The 19,266-nt window shown below is 37.0% G+C and overlaps 1 protein-coding gene across 2 annotated transcripts in view; it reads right to left on the reverse strand.

Moving 5' to 3' along the window:
* RNF123 (ring finger protein 123) overlaps positions 1-19,266 on the reverse strand; it is a 118,365-nt gene that overhangs the window by 30,126 nt on the left and 68,973 nt on the right. The window lies entirely within an intron of this gene.

The following is a 19,266-nucleotide window of genomic DNA, read 5'->3' on the forward strand; positions in this document are numbered from 1 at the left end:
GGTCAGAGGGAAAATCTGCTACCAAGGCAACAATCAGATAAATGAGACTTGAGCCTGGGCCAAGAAAGTGCTTTATGAAAATACCTCAGATTGCCCCCTCCCCAATTCTCACGAAGATAAAAAAAGGGAAGTACATTCAGGCTTGTAAGATTCTGTTAGTACAGCTGTTCTAACAGAAGTGGCTTTCTTAGTCTGATCTGATTTATAGGTTTATGGTGATTTTTTTTAAATTCATGACATTCATTTCATAGATAAATTGAAGTAAAAATTTGCATCCAACGATAAAACTGGAGGTCAGGAAAATTAAAACCTCTATTATCACATGACAGCTGTTATTTGGATAAAGAAAGTTTGTTCTGCTCATAAAAAAAATCTTAGTATCAATTCATCTTAAAATAAGATATTAGCATATATGCATTTCTATAACATCTATCTTTCCTTATACATTTAGGATTTTAACCATCTATTTCTATTTATCTGAAAATTTAAAAGGTAATACATTTACATCCAATTGAAAGTATCCTTTAAATAACTATTCCCAAATATACTTCTGGGGAAGCAATGGCAATGGAGCCAATAACTGTGGTGGTGAATGGACTGGTTTCTCAGAATTCCTCTCTGGGCAAGGAGAGGACTTGGATAACAGTCTCCCGCAGACTTAGTGCTCTGGAAGCTGAAGGATCCTCATTTTTGCCCAAGCTGCGATACAGTGCCTTCAAAAGGATACTGGGTTAAAATACTTCCTTTCTTGGCCCTGTTGGAAGTTGCTTATTAACTGTTGTTTGTATATTAAGAAACTTCAGAACAACAAATTTCAGGTGAGTCCCCTTTAATTGTTGTTAAAGAAGTTTTATGCAAGTTTAAGAACTTAAACTATTTTGGAATAAACAGGAAAAGGATCATTAGAACATTGATTTTAGGAAGTTATAAATGAACTAAGGTGCAAGATGGATTTAAAATAAGATTTTGAAACTAGTTACAAGAATCCTTCCTGTGGGAAAATATTGTTGTTTGAAATTTTATTTTTAAAAAATATAAAGCTTTTCCCATGAGAAAATACTGATGACCAGAAAAAAAACCCACAGGGGATTTAAGATCAAAACTATAAAAGCAAAGGAATATAAAGTCGGTTTATCTGATCAAGGTTAAAATATGCTATTATTTCTGGTAACTCTTATGGACTTTTTCCAATCAGGACCAAATGATGAAACTTTAAAGTTTTGTTTATAGACAAGAGACAAATCAAAGGAAGAAGAGATCTTTTGTTTTATTTTTAGACAAAGTAATATTTACTACATTAAAAGTAATATTATAGTTAGTTTATCTTATTAAGGTTAAACTATATATGTTATTATTCTGGTAAGTCTTAATGGACTTTTGCTGATTAGGATTAAATAATGAAGTTTTAAGAATTGGGTTATAGATAAAGATGATATATGCAAAGAGAGCTTTTGCTGTAGTATGAAAGAAAGTGATAAATTACTGAAATTGTACTAGTCATGATGAAGGGGGAAGACATCTCTTTATATATATATTTATTTCTCCTACTACAAATAGCACACTTAATTAATTTTTTCTTTTATTTTTTATTAGTTTCTATTAGTTTTATTTTTGTAACTATAAATTTTAATAAAATTATTAAAAAATCTTCCGAGTGCCTACAGAAACATTAGAATCTTAAGTATACAAGACTTTAATTGATTAACTTGATGATTACTTTTGCACAATAACATTACTTTTGCTAAAATAAATATGTCATTTAAGTGAGATGGACAGCATATAACTTTAATAAAATTAATAAATGAATAAATATGAATGACATAAGCTTGCATTCATCTATTCCTACTGTTATACCCCATCTGTTTTCCATTTATCTTAAAGCAGGCCAATGGTATCAACATCAAATTAAAAAACATAAAAGGACTCCTTGATGATTCCACAAGACATGTTGATAGGTAAAAATATTGTTCCACTTATAATAATCTAGCAAAAGGTATTAATACTATATCTTGGCCAAATTAATTTTAAAAAAGAGGAAATCAATATATATTTCCAAAATATATATTTTTAAAAAGAGGAAATCAAGACATATTTCCAAAATTTCCATTTTACCTACAGAAAATGACCTTGAAAGAAAACTATATGGCAACAATTAGAGAAACTTGTATTAAGCTCAGGAAAGGAAGTCATTTAGAGTCAAGTTGACTACCCCTTAAGTCCTGGATTTAAGAGGGAGGAAAGGGAAGACATAATTAGCTTTCAAGATTCTATTACTGTATCCTATATATATTAATAAAGTTCCAGAATCTTTTATGAAGAGTCTTTTACTGACCTATATCAAAGTGCTCACATCACCGTATAAAAGGCGTCTTCTGCATTAAAAAAACCCACCAATGTGCATTTCAATTTTTCTGAATGTATATCCAGAACGTTAATTAGTAAGTTAATATTATCTGATCCTCGGCCACCTTTTCTAAAAACAAATTGTGCAGAATAGATAATCAAATATATCCCCTGTCATCTATATGATAAAATCAATTTCAATATTTTTGCACTGATATTTGCATTATATTTGGCCAATAACTTGCAATCAGCCCATGAAATCTCAATGATGTATCTCATTAAACATTGTCTATATCTCAGCCCAAACCTTTCCATTGCCTATGAAATTTGTCCAGAAGTTCTGGTTCATATGTAGAAACCCAATATTTCACATGAAATATGTGCAGATCATTTGTTTTACTCTACTGTAATGCTATGGCCTAACAACTGTGGTCAAAGGACTATATCAAGACAATGAGATAAGATTTCTAAAACTAAATAATGAATATTTGCAGTGTGCGGTAAAAGACAATATGAACTTGAGAACAGCAGCAGTCAGAGCAGTATTCACGGTGTTAGTTTCACAACTCAGTTCTCTGTCAAAATAATAGTAATAAATCTATGTTAAAAATTAATAATCTTTTCCTACTTCTGCATATTTATTCATAAAAACATTCAGATTTAAAAATAAGTTTATCTTATATGGTCGTTTCAGAATAAGTTAGGTATAGAAATGACTGAAAAGTGATCAAACTCACAGATTAATAATGACATTTATCTGAATTAGATATGAACTAGTTAATTACAAGTTATAGCATTAACGTAATCCCTTAAAACTCTGATCTTTAAATAAAAAATGCACAACTTTGGTTGGCCTGAGGCCTGCTTATTTATTTAATGCAGTTTAATTTGTATAAATGTCCATCTCAACAAAGTGACCCTGGATAGCTAATAATAACTAAAAATAACAACACATATATTGCTGGCAGCCGAGATAAACAATAAATAGCCCTCATAGGCACTGACATTCTGAGCCCAATGCCCAGGAATAGTCATGTTTTCAAAATCTTATGAAAGGCCAACAGGGTGGAGACTAATCTAACCTCAGATGGGTGGATGATGTTCTATATTCCTCACACACTTTGTCAAATGTTATACTCTAGTAGAAAGTAGGATCAAGAGTTCTTGTTCTGGAGGCTGTGGGAGTAAGTCTGACTACAACTCAATGGTTTCTCAACAGCCCTGCTCTACTGAAGATTCTTGGCAGTAGGGAAATGGTTTTGTTGTATGTACCTTTGAGTCAGTGTTCATTCCTGACAACTGCGGTTTTCTTGGCCAGATCTCAAAAATGGTTTGCCATTGACTACTTCCTAGGGCTGAGAGTGAGTGACTGCCCAAACGTCAGCCAGCTGGCTTTATGCCTAAGGCAAGACAAAGTCATGATCTCCTGACTTCTAACCTGGGTACCTTAACCCAGTGCTTTCCTAACTTTTCCTTCATTACCCAAAATCGTGTATCAAAGAATCTTTTTTTACCACTTATCAGAAAGTCCTTATTTAAATGTTCTGTTGTGACTGGGTAACATGTTTGTGTGTCATTACCTTCCCCCCAAAGCCCACTTTTATCCAATTTCTTGATGAACTGCTTTTTGTGGAGGCTCTGGAGGCACAGGAGAAAAAGCTTTCAATTGAGAGCCAACCAATACTGAAGCCATATTTGCATTAGCCTTGCTGAATTGCTACTATATTCTGGTTGTCCAATGCCTAATCTTAAACCTCTAGAATATGTCTCTTGTGCACAATTTGGTATTGTTGGTATGGTTCTGCTATTCATTTTGCTATTGATTTTTGGATTGTCCACAGATGCTACCTCTGCCCTTTACCCCGACTTGCTGTTGCCTCTATAATACAACTCATGAACTGTTGCTTGGCTATGCTGGGTATTTGCTGACATCAAGCCCTCAAACGAGGACATTCCCAAATTAAGGCCAGAAGGAAAGGAATAAGAGCATAGAATGTGCAATCCCAAGGCAAAAATAAAACAAAATGTCAACTGTTTGATGCCAAAAACATTTTTAGTAATAAATCCAGAACATATGCTGGAAAAGTTACAAAAAAATCTACAACTATAGGTAGCAGCCAATTATATTTGTGGTTAGGGAAATGATAAGACAACCAACTAGCTTCATGTAGCCCCTGAAATAATCATCTGATATAATTCATTGTACTACTAAGCTTCACAGTATCACTATATAATGGTTTTCCTTCCCACTACCAGCACCATCATTATCATAATTCTCATCATTTTTCCACCTACATATAATGTGCCTCCAATGAACAATATAATCTAGAAAAGGAAAATTTTAAAAAAATATGTTCATCCCTGACCTAAAATTTTCTAGCTTTCCAGTATGCACTAACTTAATTTTGGCTAAAAATGCTGTAAGATCTGGTTCTTAAGAAAAGTAGCAAATGTTCCTCATGTGGCAGGTAACATAGCATTTCAAAATAACAATGTATTTTGGAACAACTTTCAGAATTATTTTTTAAAAAAACTCTTTTCATAACAAGTATTTAAAAACCATGTTTTACCCCATCCACCTTTTACTCTTGCCTAAAACACACATCAACGTTTCTTTTCCCTCATGCAAGGTAGTCAAAAGCAGAGGAAGAAAGAAAGAAAATATATAAGTAAATCCAAGGCCATATTCCATCAACTGCTATTCCAAAACCACCCAATCTCAAGTGTGTGCTAGTGTATTTTCTGAAGAGGGAACAAACACAAAGAATCTCAGGTCAGACTTACAGTATACGTAAATCCTACTACATTTCAGTGGCAAGAGTTGTCTACCTGTTTATACAAATATATGGTATGACTAATAAATATCATTCCCCTTCATGGATTACTGCCTTGTCGTGGCGAAGGGGCTTGCGTAATTCAATGAAGCTATGAGCTATGCCGTGCAGGGCCACCCAAGACGGAAAGGTCATAGCAGAGAGTTCTGACAAAACGTGATCCACTGGAGAAGGAAATGGCAACCCACTCCAGTATCTTTGCCATGAAAACCCTATGGACAGTACCAAAAGGCAAAACGATATGACGCTGGAAGATGAGCCCCTCAGGTCGGAAGGCGTCCAATATGCTACTGGGGAAGAGCAGAGGGCTAGTACTAGTAGCGCCAGAAAGAATGAAGCGACTGGGCCAAAGCCGAAAGGACGCTCAGCTGTGGATGTGTCTGGTGGTGAAAGGAAAGTCCGATGCTGTAAAGATTTTTTCTCCATAGGAACCTGGAATGTAAGATCCATGAATCAAGGAAAGCTGGACGTGGTCAAACAAGAGATGACAAGACTGAACATCGACATCTTAGGCATCAGTGAACTAAAATGGACAGGAATGGGTGAATTTAATTCAGATGACCATCAGGTATACTACTGCGGGCAAGAATCCCTCAGAAGAAATGGAGTAGCCTTCATAGTCAATAAAAGAGTAGGAAAAGCAATACTGGGATACAATCCTCAAAATGACAGAATGATCTCAGTTCGAATCCAAGGCAAACCATTCAATATCACAGTAGTCCAAGTCTATGCCCCAACCACCAGTGCTGAAGAGGATGAAATTGACCGGTTCTATGAAGCCCTACAGCACCTTATAGAACTAACACCAAAAAACGATGTCCTTATCATCATGGGGGATTGGAATGCTAAAGTAGGAAGCCAAAAGATAACTGGAATAACAGGCAAGTTTTGTTCTGAACCAGCCTGCTACCGGCCTTGCAATAAGGCAAACCCCTGTTCAAACAGTAGAGACTGTAGAGCGTCTGAGGCTGAAAAGCGTCTGCCAAGATTTATTACTCAAACAACAGAACAAGAAACAAAAACACTGGAACTTGAATCCTCAAACGGAAGGGTTGCTTTCAGCAACCAGCCCTTCCCCAAACACTCCTTTTATTTAGAGTTCAGGGCGTGGCCTCCCTGTGCCTCCTCCCGAGAAGTCCCACAGCCTTTCTCTGTTTGTTCCTGCTCGACTGCCTCCTGCGTCGGGCGTCCTTGAACAGGGCCAGCTGTGGGTCATCATCCTCCGCACTATCGGGCTCACGCAGCTGAGAAGAGGGCCCCGGCTGAGGGCTCTGTGAAGCCTCCAAGCCATCATCAGCCAGTTCGTCTTCCACACCCTCCTCCTCCCCCTCATCTGAGTCATCCGAGACATCTGAGCCGGCTGCCGGACCCACAGGCTGACCCTGAGTCACAACAAGTTTGGCCTTGGAGTACAAAATGAAGCAGGGCACAGGCTGATAGAATTTTGTCAAGAGAATACGATGGTCATAGCAAACACTCTTTTCCAACAACCCAAGAGACGGCTCTACACATGGACATCACCAGACGGTCAACACAGAAATCAGATTGACTATATGCTCTGCAGCCAAAGATGGAGAAGCTCTATACATTCAGTAAAAACAAGACCAGGAGCTGACTGTGGCTCAGACCATGAGCTTCTCCTTGCAAAGTTTAGGCTTAAACTGAAGAAAGTAGGGAAAAGCACTAGGCCACTCAGGTATGAATTAAATCATATCCCTGTCGAATATACAGTAGAGGTGACAAATAGATTTAAGGAATTAGATCTGATAGACAGAGTGCCTGAAGAACTATGGACAGAGGTTCGCGACATTGTACAACAGGTAGCAACCAAAACCATCCCAAAGAAAAAGAAATGCAAGAAAGCAAAATGGCTGTCTGAGGAAGCTTTGCAAATAGCTGAGAAAAGGAGGGAAGCGAAAGGCAAGGGAGAAAAAGAAAAATACGCCCAACTGAATGCAGAATTCCAGAGAATAGCTAGAAGAGATAAGAATGCCTTCTTAAATGAACAGTGCAAAGAAATAGAAGAAAACAATAGAATAGGGAGGACCAGAGATCTTTTCAAGAAAATTGGAGAGATGAAGGGAACGTTTAATGCAAAAATGGGCATGATAAAGGACCAAAATGGCAGGGACCTAACAGAGGCAGAAGAGATTAAGAAGAGGTGGCAAAATTACACAGAAGAACTATACAAGAATGAGCTTAACGTCCCTGATAATCACAATGAGGTGGTCACTGACCTCGAGCCAGACATCCTAGAATGTGAAGTGAAGTGGGCCTTAGAAAAGCTGAGCAACAACAAAGCTAGTGGAGGTGACAGTATTCCAGCTGAGCTATTCAAAATCTTAAAAGACAATGCAGTAAAAGTGCTACACTCAATTTGCCAGCAAATTTGGAAAACTCAACAGTGGCCACAGGATTGGAAAAGATCAGTTTACATTCCAATTCCAAAAAAAGGCAATGCGAAAGAATGTTCAAACTATCGCACCATTGCACTCATTTCTCATGCTAGCAAAGTCATGCTTAAAATCCTACAAGCTAGACTTCAGCAGTATGTGGATCGAGAACTACCAGAAGTACAGGCAGGATTTCGAAGAGGCAGAGGAACTAGAGATCAAATTGCCAACATACGCTGGATCATGGAGAAAGCTAGAGAGTTCCAGAAAAACATCTACTTCTGCTTCATTGACTATGCTAAAGCCTTTGATTGTGTGGATCATAACAAACTGTGGCAAGTTCTTAAAGAGATGGGAGTACCAGACCATCTTATTTGTCTCTTGAGAAACCTATATGCGGGTCAAGAAGCAACAGTGAGAACTGGACATGGAACCACTAATTGGTTCAAAATTGGGAAAGGAGTCCGGCAAGGCTGTATACTGTCGCCCTGCCTATTTAACTTATATGCAGAGCACATCATGAGAAAGGCAGGGCTAGATGAATCAAAAGTTGGAATTAAGATTGCCGGAAGAAATATTAACAACCTAAGATACGCAGATGATACCACTCTAATGGCAGAAAGTGAAGAAGAACTAAAGAGCCTCTTGTTGCAGGTGAAGAAGGAGAGTGCAAAACTTGGGTTGAAACTTAACATTAAGAAAACCAAGATCATGGCATCTGGCCCTCTCAATTCCTGGCAAATAGATGGGGAAGAAATGGAGGTAGTGACAGATTTTATTTTCCTGGGCTCCAAGATCACTGCAGATGGGGACTGTAGCCAAGAAATTAAAAGACGCTTGTTCCTTGGGAGGAAAGCCATGGCAAATCTAGACAGCACACTAAAAAGCAGAGACATCACCCTGTCAACAAAAGTGCGTATAGTCAAGGCTATGGTCTTCCCAGTTTCAATGTATGGCTGTGAAAGTTGGACCATAAGAAAGGCTGAGCGCCAAAGAATTGAGGCCTTTGAACTATGGTGCTGGAGAAGACTCCTGCGAGTCCCTTGGACTGCAAGGCGATCAAACTGGTCAGTCCTAGAGGAGATCAATCCTGACTGCTCTTTAGAAGGCCAGATCCTGAAGCTAAAACTCAAATACTTTGGCCACCTAATGAGAAGGAAGGACTCACTGGAGAAGAGCCTAATGCTGGGAAAGATCGAGGGCAATAGAAGAAGGGGACGACAGAGAATGAGGTGGCTGGATGGAGTCACTGAAGCAGTAGGCGTGAGCTTAAATGGACTCCAGAAGATGGTAGAGGACAGGAAGGCCTGGAGGAATGTTGTCCATAGGGTCGCGATGGGTCGGACACGACTTCGCAGCTAACAACAACAACAAAATAAATATCATTAAACAGTGAGCTGTAAAGAAACTTATAAACTGTATCAATGCTGACATCTTCTTACAAACATTAAATTCCTTCTAACGATTAATCTGATTGTTTTTATTTCAGCCTGATGATCTTGTCCTGCTTTCAATTTCAGTGGAGAACAAAACCACTGGCTCTTGCATATGGCCATTTTTAGATATAAACTAATACCATACCTACTTAGTCTTCTCTTATGCAAGTTAAACATCCCTAGCTCCTTTGAATGTTCCTCGTAGAGCTTGATTTTAATTTTATATATTGTATTTTATTGTATTGCCCTGTACACCGCCTTGAGTCTTTCGGGAGAAGGGCGGTATAAAAATTAAATTATTATTATTATTATTATTATTATTATTATTATTATTATTATTATTATTATTATTATTATTATTATTATTATTATTATTATTATTATTATTATTCCAGATATAGTAGTACCTTGATACTTGTCATTAATTGGTTCCAGGAGGTGCAACAAGTACCAAAATTGACGAGTACCAATTTTTTCTCATAAAAAATAATGTATTAGTCATGAAGCAACCGACACTGACAAGTTCTGGCTTGCACATTGAACACCAAACAACCAAGTACTGGGACAAAATGTTTGCATCAAAATGCATTGAGTACCAAATTCAACGAGTTTCAAAGCAGTCAACTACCGAAGTACCACTGTACTTTTTATCCTGATAGATGTTCTCTGAACCTACTCCAGCTTATCTGTGTCCTTTGAAAGCAGAGTGCAAAACTGGATGGAGCACCACCCCAAGTGCAGTGCAGCCAGCACAGAATACAGTGGAACTGTTAATACTACTTGTCATAAAAAAATGATTCTGTTAACACAGTTCAAGAGTACATAGATCTTTATATAGTCAGTGCATCATGTTTGCTCATGTTCAGATTGTACTTCATTAGTACTTCTAGATTCTTCACACACACATTTTTTCCTGTACAGATGCAGGCCTTTATACATCTCATAAATGATCATTATTCTATTGGATGTATCCCAAAATTCAAGCTTGCTAAGTCATTCTGAATACAGATATTGTCTTCCGAGGTACTTGCCCATCCCCAACTTAATATCAGTGGCAAGCCTGATAACCATCCATTTTATTTCATTCTCTAACTTATTTATACAGATACTAAACAATATTGGGCCGAGCACAGAGCTTCAACTTAAAATTTATCTCTTGGACAATGCATGTGCCTTTGAAGTGCAACTGTTTTACTAGCTGCAAGCCCAGCAGATTAAAGTACTGTGCAGTCACATTTTCTCATCTTCCCCACAGACCTTGTTAAACAATTTACTGCGTTCAAGGTACTTATTATCATCCACAGTCCCTTGAATGCTTGGTCTGCCAAGCCAGTCCCAATGCCATTAAAAGAGATAAAGTTAGCTTGATACAATTTGTTCTTGTCAAACTCACACTGCTTTGGTAATAGCAGTATTCTTTTCTAAGTGTCTGTGTCATGTTGCTTGACAGTCTATTTTTGTACCTTGCCCAACAGAGGTATTAAACTAAGTAGACAGTAGATTCCCAGGTATTTTGTCTTCATTTTTTTAATAATGGGACTAAGTTTGCTCTTCATCACTTTGTACTCTATTTATTTATTTATTTATTTATTATTGGGATTTATATGCCGCCCTATCTCCCGAAGGACTCAGGGCGGCTAACAACAATAACATACAATAATACAGAAGTTAAAAGAAAAATTAAATTAATGACCCTGTAGAATAAATTAAAATTAAAATTAAAATAAGTTAAAAATTAAAGTTAAAAAATTAAAAACATAAATTAAAATCCCTGTCAGTCCAGGTCAGCCTGGTGGAAAAGGAGTGTTTTGAGGCCGCGGCGAAAGGACTGGAGATCTGGGGCCATCCGAAGTTCAGGGGGGAGCTGGTTCCATAGGGCTGGTGCTCCCACAGAGAAGGCCCTCCCCCTGGGAGTCGCCAGCTGACATTGTCTAGCCGACGGTACCCTGAGGAGGCCTTCTCTGTGTGAGCGCACTGGGCGATGGGAAGTCGTTCCTGGCAGCAGATGGTCCTGCAAGTATCCCGGGCCTAAGCCATGTACTCTAGGTACAAGCACTGATGTGCTGCACTGATTCAGTGAAGTAGGCGGAAAGAAATGCCCCGACAGAATTTCCCAGTGGAGTTTCCAAGTTCAGTATTATCTTAGGAAAAATTATTTCAGCTCTGAGTTGTAAGAACTAACTGAAAGGCTTCACTAAAGTCTGTTTTGCTCTCAGCAGCAAACCTTTATGTAAATCAGTTTATTGTTGCTCACCCCCCCCCAACTAATAATTCATTATTTAACTTTAAAGAACTTCTACCCACACAGGGATTTATTACTTCCCAGGTTCAATAGTAGCAACAAGAAAGTATAGGTAATCCTTGACTTACAACAGTTCATTTAGTGACCGTTCGAAGTTACAATATCTCTGAAAAAAGCGGCTTATGACCGTTTTTCACACCTATGACCTTTGCAGCACCCCCATGATCACATGAACAAAATTCAGCCACTTGGCAACTGACTCATATTTATGACGGTTGCAGTGTCCCAGGGTCATGCAATCCCCCTTTTGCAACCTTCTGACAAGCAAAGTCAACGGGGAAGCCAGATTCCCTTAACAACACATGTTACTAATTCAACAACCGCAATGATTCACTTAACAACTGTGGCAGGAAAGGTCACAAAATGGGGCAAAACTCTCTTAACAAATGTCTCACTTTTTTGGCTCAATTATGGTTGTAAGTTGAAGACTATCTGTATTGCCATTCTGAGCAAATCTATGGTGGGGAGAGGTGGACTGTACCAACAAATGGAGCTTTGGGTGGACAAACTATGACCTTAGTTCCATTCTGATCTCAAAACAATTTCCTGGGCTTGGAGTTCTTTAACTTTACAGGTAAGTTGTACCAAAGCCTGGATGACAGAAGTTGGGAGTTCAGCAAAAAATGAAATCTGCTCTCCCCTAATTTATACTTTCTTTCACCACAGGAGGGCACATTTCCCCTAAATTAACCCCAATACGAATGTACAAGTTTGCTCTGTTGTAGGACTACGTCTATATGGTATACTATAGTATTATGTACTCTCAAACCTTTAAATAATATTAAACACAAGACAAATAAAAATATTATCTTTTATGAAATTTTATAATTCACTTCATTCTCCCCCTTTAGCATAAACTTACTGTTCAATATGAAACTCAAAGACTTTGGCCACCTAATGAGAAGGAAGGACTCACTGGAGAAGAGCCTAATGCTGGGAAAGGTTGAGGGCAAGAGAAGAAGGGGACGACAAAGAATGAGGTGGCTGGATGGAGTCACTGAAGCAGTAGGCGTGAGCTTAAATAGACTCCAGAAGATGGTAGAGGACAGGAAGGCCTGGAGGAACGTTGTCCATGGGGTCGTGATGGGTCAGACACGACTTCGCAACTAACAACAACAACAACAACTGTTCAATAAACAATTGGTAAGTTAGAACAAAACAAAATCTAGAAAATGCGTGAATGGCATGAAGTGGAATGTTATTGCTCAAAATCCTTCAGCCGGGGGCTGCTCCATCTGCTTCAGCCCCAGTCCTATTGGCATCAGTAAGCTCAGTAGTTTTGTATCAATATTCCTAGTAGTCTTAGTGCCAATAGCTGCACTTGAGACAAACCTCTGGAGTTCCAGGGATTTGTTTTAAAAAAAAAAACTTCCATTTTTTAACTAGGACTACATCAATAAAAAAGCCATTTTTTAATATGAACTGAAAGTCTAATGGCATTCCCTTAGGAATGCACCATGGCCTCTCTCAGAAAACAAAACAGCAATCAGAAATTCAAATCACTGCCAAGACTGGAGTTTCTAAATTGCATGCACATTATATTAATGGGTCAGCATAGCATCACTTACAGTTTTACTAAGAGAAAAAAAAAGCAGAGTAATTCCCATCCTTGTCCCTTCCCCTCACTTTATGAGTAGATGGTTTGTAAATGCATTTTTATGGAATAAAACTTGACAGTCCACTTTTTGGTACCGCTTCACAAGAGGAAATAATCATGCTTCACACAGGGATCTAAATCAGATTACTATAGGCTATGGGAATCAGACACTACGTCTTGTGGGGAAACCGCCATTTCTAATCTATGGCTATAACTGTAACTGCCAGCTCCGTAGTCCAAACTGGAAACTCCTAACATTCCTAACAATTCCCTTGAAAGCCAACAGCCAGTCAGTCACTCTTCCTATCATCGGTTATGACTGCATGGGGCTCTCAATGGAAGACTTCGGCTCCCTAGAATCTTTTGGCAGGCATACAGCAGGAATAATTCCATGTTTTATTGTTGTCATGTTGGGGAGAAGTTGCCAAGTAAAGGCACAACACCAATCTTCAAAGGTCCTTCTCAAAGCAAACAACAGGAACAAGTTCAAAAATAGCCTTCCACGTTGGGGCCAATATTTTATTTAGTCCAGCATCATCCAAATGCCAGTAGAAATCCATAAGATGGATATGAAAGGATCATACCATTGTTAGGTGAAGACCTCACATTTCTCCTGCTTTGCAACAACTGCTCGTCCCATCCCAATGTCTCCTTCCCTGACAGGCCCACCAAGTGCCCTTCAGCAGATGAGATTGTCATGAGCTACTGCGTTTGCCTCCACTTTAGCTCCTTCGACCCGCCTCTATCTCCCCCTGCACACTTGCCAAGAGAGCTGCTGGCTCTTTGTAAGGCCTCTGAAAGGCCTGCACACGGAAACATCATGAGATGTTGCAAAGGACCAGCAGCTGCCTCAACCATACACTCTTGGTCAGAAGTGAGAGAAACAAAACAGCAAATGTTGGCAGGGGATGGCAGGAACCGGCAATGGTGACAGAGTGCAGAGAAGTAAAAGAGTGGAGATAGAGGGAAAATAGGTGAGTGAGGAAAACTTGAAACATACTCTGTGGTCCTAGACAGGATGCCTAAAACACCCAAATTTTGATCATGTGACTATGCATCAGTCATAACTTTGAGGACCGATCATAACTACCATTCATTCAGCACCACTGTAAATTGAAATGGTTGCTGAACAAATGGTCATTAAGCAAGGACTCTCTGTAACTCAGTGTTCAAATGTGATCTTAACAAATGCTGAACAGTCAAGTTTGAGGAATCCCTATAAGGTAAAACATATGAAGCTTGTAACATACTTCAATACAGAGAAATGCTAACTACAGCTTTAAATTGAACAATAAACATTACTTACGGTAAATGTTAAATCCATTTGTTGAACCAAATCTCCCCACATTCAACTAAGTTATGTTACTAACATAAACAGAAGACTTCCAAATCAGGAAGTCAGGAAAAGGTTTGATACAGTAGAATTGGCAATATTAGCAGGATTTTTGTATACCAATAATATATTTCCTACTGTTTCTTAAGGAATATCCAAACAACTTATCAGTTCCTGACAGTCCCTCCCCAGTTCTTTTATTTAAGACCCAACCTTGAATATTGTGTCTTGTTCTGGGCACTGTTGCTATAAGAAAAATTCAGAAAAAAAATAAAAAGGCTCTGAGAACAATGAGGGTGACAGCAGACTAGAAATAGTTGTATGAAAAGAGATTTATAAAATCTGAATTCTTCTTACAACAACAGTGTCCAAATAGGATACAGTATTCAAGGTTGGGTCAAACTAAAGCAGAATGAAATGAAACAATTATTTTTCTGATTTGGAAACCATTTCTGTTCACAACTGAACTTGCCTTTTTTGCAGCCCTATCATATTTCAATTTACAATCTGTGAGAATAACAAAATCTAGAAAAAGCATGAATGGCATGAAGTGGGACTCAATATGAATTTTGCATTCAATTATTATTCTAATATTATTATTTTTATAAAGATTATTACCAAGTCAGGCAGCCCTCATCCTATATCTTGGTATTTGAGTTTTGTTTCCTAAATGAAGAATATTGCATCTATCACTAATAAATTTCATGTTGCTTTTTTCTGTCCATTTTCTAATATAACAAGCAATATTTATTTTTTAATTTCTGTCTTTTAGCAAAGTTAGTATTATTATCAAATATATTTGCTGCCCATCTCGCAGTTTGAAGTGACTCTATTAGCCAAACCATCTTATTTCTTCCATCTATTCAACCAAGTCATTAGTAAAAATATTGAAAAGCAGAGTGCTAGAGATATTTTTTGGGGGGAAATTTGAGACTTAGCTCAGACTTAGTGTGATATGGAATCATTGATAAATACTTTTTGAATATGATTTTTGATCTAGCAATGTATCCATTTTTAAGCATTTAGCCCATACTTGACTCACAAATTAAAATGTCATGTGATCTTATGTTTTGCTGAAATATGTTATTCCCACAGCTTATTTTAAAAGTTATTTTTAAAAAGTTAAGTGGACAGCTCTTATAATGGCTGTATTGAGCTGATGTACAATTTTATGTCTTTTAAATAGATTATGGAAAGTTTTACATACTTGCATATTGATTTTTAACTAGCTTTTAATTACCTGTTGTGAGGTATTATGGATTAATTAAAAACTAGCATGTTCATGTTCTTAAGACTGTCCACAATTTGTTTTGTTCTGCCTGTCACTGCAGTTGGGACAAATTAAACCAGTCAGTCAGTCAGTCAGTCAGTCAATAACTCCTGATCAAGCTGATGTGATTGAACATATTTTTTGCTGAACCCTACTGGGGCATAATCCATCCAATACCTGTAGCCCAGAAACCAGTTCTCTCTTGACAATACCACCCTGATAACAAATCATTCAGTCACAATATTTTTCTTTTCTTCTCTGGACCAGAAGATTGGAAATTAACTTATGAATATTCAATTAATATTTAACACAAAGTCTAAGCTTTGACTGAAATTATTTATTTACTTATTATATTTGTATGATGCTAATTTCTGAATGCTCTGAGTAGGTAGCAATCAAGACATCATTTTAAAAAACCCTTGAATAAAAGCAGTATCTCCTATAAAAGGTAATTTAAATTTCCAACATCATTATAAGGAACCAAGGAAAAACATACAAAATGAGGTATCCGGCACTGCATCCGAGCATTCACAGCATGCCTTCCACCTGGACTAAGTGAAATACAGCTCCTCTGTAACCCAGGAAGAAAGGAGTAGATTGGGATTTCCAAAGCCTAGAAAACTATTGAAAATATCCATTTCAAGATCCTGTCAGAGGTGTTGCCAAATGGATGTGATCTGAACCAAATTGTATGATATAAATAGTCTAATGGAGGAATAATATAATAATTCAAGCAATCTCCAAAACACATTTTGAAGCAAAGAAAAAAAAGTTTTGCAGACTGAAAAGTCATTTTGCAATTGAAAACTAAGATTCAGGTTTCATCCAATTTCTTCTATAATATACCACATATAATATTAACTCTGAGTCCAACCACAAATAAGTAAAAAGTACTAAGAATGCTTCAAGTACTCTACAAAATATTGTTCTCCCAAAGCAAAAAACATTTTATTTTCTCTGATCCATCGTAATGAAGTACTGTTTTTTGTATAATTTACAATTTTATCCATTACTGGAAGTTCATAATTAAATTGAGAAAACTAATCTTTTCTGCAATCTGTCCTGTGACAACTGTTTTCTCAATGTCACGTGCATAAACTGAAATTGAAGCTACCCGATGTCCATCTTGGGTTCTATCACATGGCTCCTGCACCTCTGTAATTGCACTAAGTTGCGTACTTTGCCAGGAGTGTGTAATATACAAATATGACAAATAAATGACAGTCATACTTTCTTCACTTAACTGCCTTCAACATATTTTCAGTTTGTAGTATATATTCCTTAAACATATTAAAGTGAGAATGCATACAATGGCTTAACTACTATTTAGAACAGTTTTAATTGATTTCTTAGTGGAATTAAGAAATAAAAGACTCATAATAGTTTCTTCTGGTTTTGCTGAGTAACACAATATGTCATTACTAATTAAATCTCTTTCATCCAAAGTTCATCAGCAAAATATCCAGCACTGGAAGAAAACAATTACTATTGGAGCCAAACATCAGGCTTGTTTTCTACCTTCACTTATGTTGGGTGTGTGTGTGTGTGTGTGTGTGTGTGTGTGTGTGTGTGTAGAGAGAGAGCATAGTAATATATATATACATATATATATATGTATGTAAATTATTCAAATTGCTAATAAAGAATTAGGGAGGCTGAGATGGCCATTTCGAACTTATTTTGTTCTCATCAGTAAGTCATACCCTCGAAATGGCCATCTCAGCCTCCCTAATTCTTTATTAGCAATTTGAATAATTTACACAAATAATGAGCTGTCATAAGTTGACTATATCCTGTGGATAGCCTTGGGTTAGGCAAAAACAGGAAAGAAAGGTGTATTCAAAAAAAAAGCCTTGACAAATACTTAAAATATATATATTTTAAATGCTTGTTAACTATTTAGATTACCTTGCTAGGCCCCAAACATGGGACAAATCTTATTTCCTGTTTCGGCCTAACCGAAGGCCATCCACAGGCAGTAGTCACAACAGTGACAGCTCATATTTGTGTAAATTTTTTTAGATTGCTAACAAAGAATTAAAGGGAGACTGATATGCATTTCAAACTTATTTGTTTTCATCAGTCAGCCATAACCTTCTGAGATTCGAACCTGGGCTGATTGCACATTAGGCAGTTGTTTTAACCTCTAGGCCACAAGCTCTTTCTCACTTTGTTAGCTGAGAAACAAGGGAGATATGTTTTTAAATGCTTGTTAACTATTTAGATTACCTTGCTAGGCCCCAAACATAGTTAATAGTCCCTTGCAAGGTAATCTAAATAGTTAACAAGCATTTACATATATATATATATATATATATATATATATATATATATATATATATATATATATATATATATATATATATATATATATATATGTATATGTATATGTATATGTATATGTATATGTATATGTATATGTATATGTATATGTATATATGTATATATGTATATATGTATATATGTATATATGTATATATATATATCTCACATCTGGTGACATTTGCCTTTATTTGCATATGACTAGTCTAAATGTACCTGTTACACTATGCTTGAAATGAAAATCTCATTTTTATTTAGGAAGTATAACAAAGGTGCTTGGCACAATTAGGTGAGGAAACAGAGGGTCAGAAATAATTTCATGTCAGAACTGAGTGCCTAGCCAAATTGGGCTCAGCTGTTGGCAGATATCTGCAGAGCTACACGAAATAGGCAAACATGAAATTAAATTTTCTGATGGACTGCACTTCAGGCATTCTAAAAAGGAACTTGACCCCCAAATATGGCAAGTATCAACTTTGAAGACCTGATCTTGTAAGTGTTTACCAGGAGTGTATTTCATATCTGTTTAAGTTCTTTAAAAGTTCCCCCTACATCACTTTGTATCATTTTAAAATATATTTTTAAAAAATAATCACAGCTCCATGCTGGCTAGAGCTAAAGGATAGAGGTAAAAAATGAACTAATTATTACATAGATAACACTTATAGGATTCTTATACAGTTTAAAAACTGTATGTTAACCCCATAATTAAATCAGTGGTGGGATTCAAATATGTGAAACTGGTCCTCTGTGTGGATGCTGCTTCCAGAAGTCCATTCTGGGCCTGGGCAACAAAAAATTAGCTACCAGTTCTGCCGAAGTGGTGCAAACTGGCTGAATCCCAGCACTGAAGTAAGTCAATTTCTTAATTAACTATTAGCAAACATGATCAGTTTTGTATTTAACAGCTGTATAAAAACAATTCATATTTATCTTTGTTGTTTTAATAAAATTTCACTGATCAAATATACGGATTCGCTGAGATAATCATACAAGTCAAGATCAGAATAAGGATTATTTGCACCCATCTTATTTCTTACTATGCTAAAATTAATCCTGGAAATCCTTATAGATTTTGTCAGCTTTCCCAGTTAAACCAGATAGGAAATATGACTCTGCTCTCCCACGACCACTTTTAACTGCTGTTTAAATAGGAAGGGTGGGTCCTTCCTAATTTTTTTTCCCTCTGACTGTTAAGCTACTAATGGTGCCTTCCAGGAAATAAAGGTTGGAGCTCCCTAAACTAATGTATCTGCCGCTACAAACACAAAAATGCCCAAGTTAGGAAAGTAAAGGGAGAAACATTTAACAGGTATTTGAGAAATGTCACTGCCACCGCTTCAGAAAGGGTGAAACACTGGCCTTCTTTATCTTTAGGCAAGACCTTTCCTAAATTTATTTATTTATTTTATTTATTTGTTTTTATAAACCGCCCT

Source organism: Vipera berus, assembly GCF_964194415.1.
Source record: "Vipera berus genome assembly, chromosome: 2".
Taxonomy (NCBI): domain Eukaryota; kingdom Metazoa; phylum Chordata; class Lepidosauria; order Squamata; family Viperidae; genus Vipera; species Vipera berus.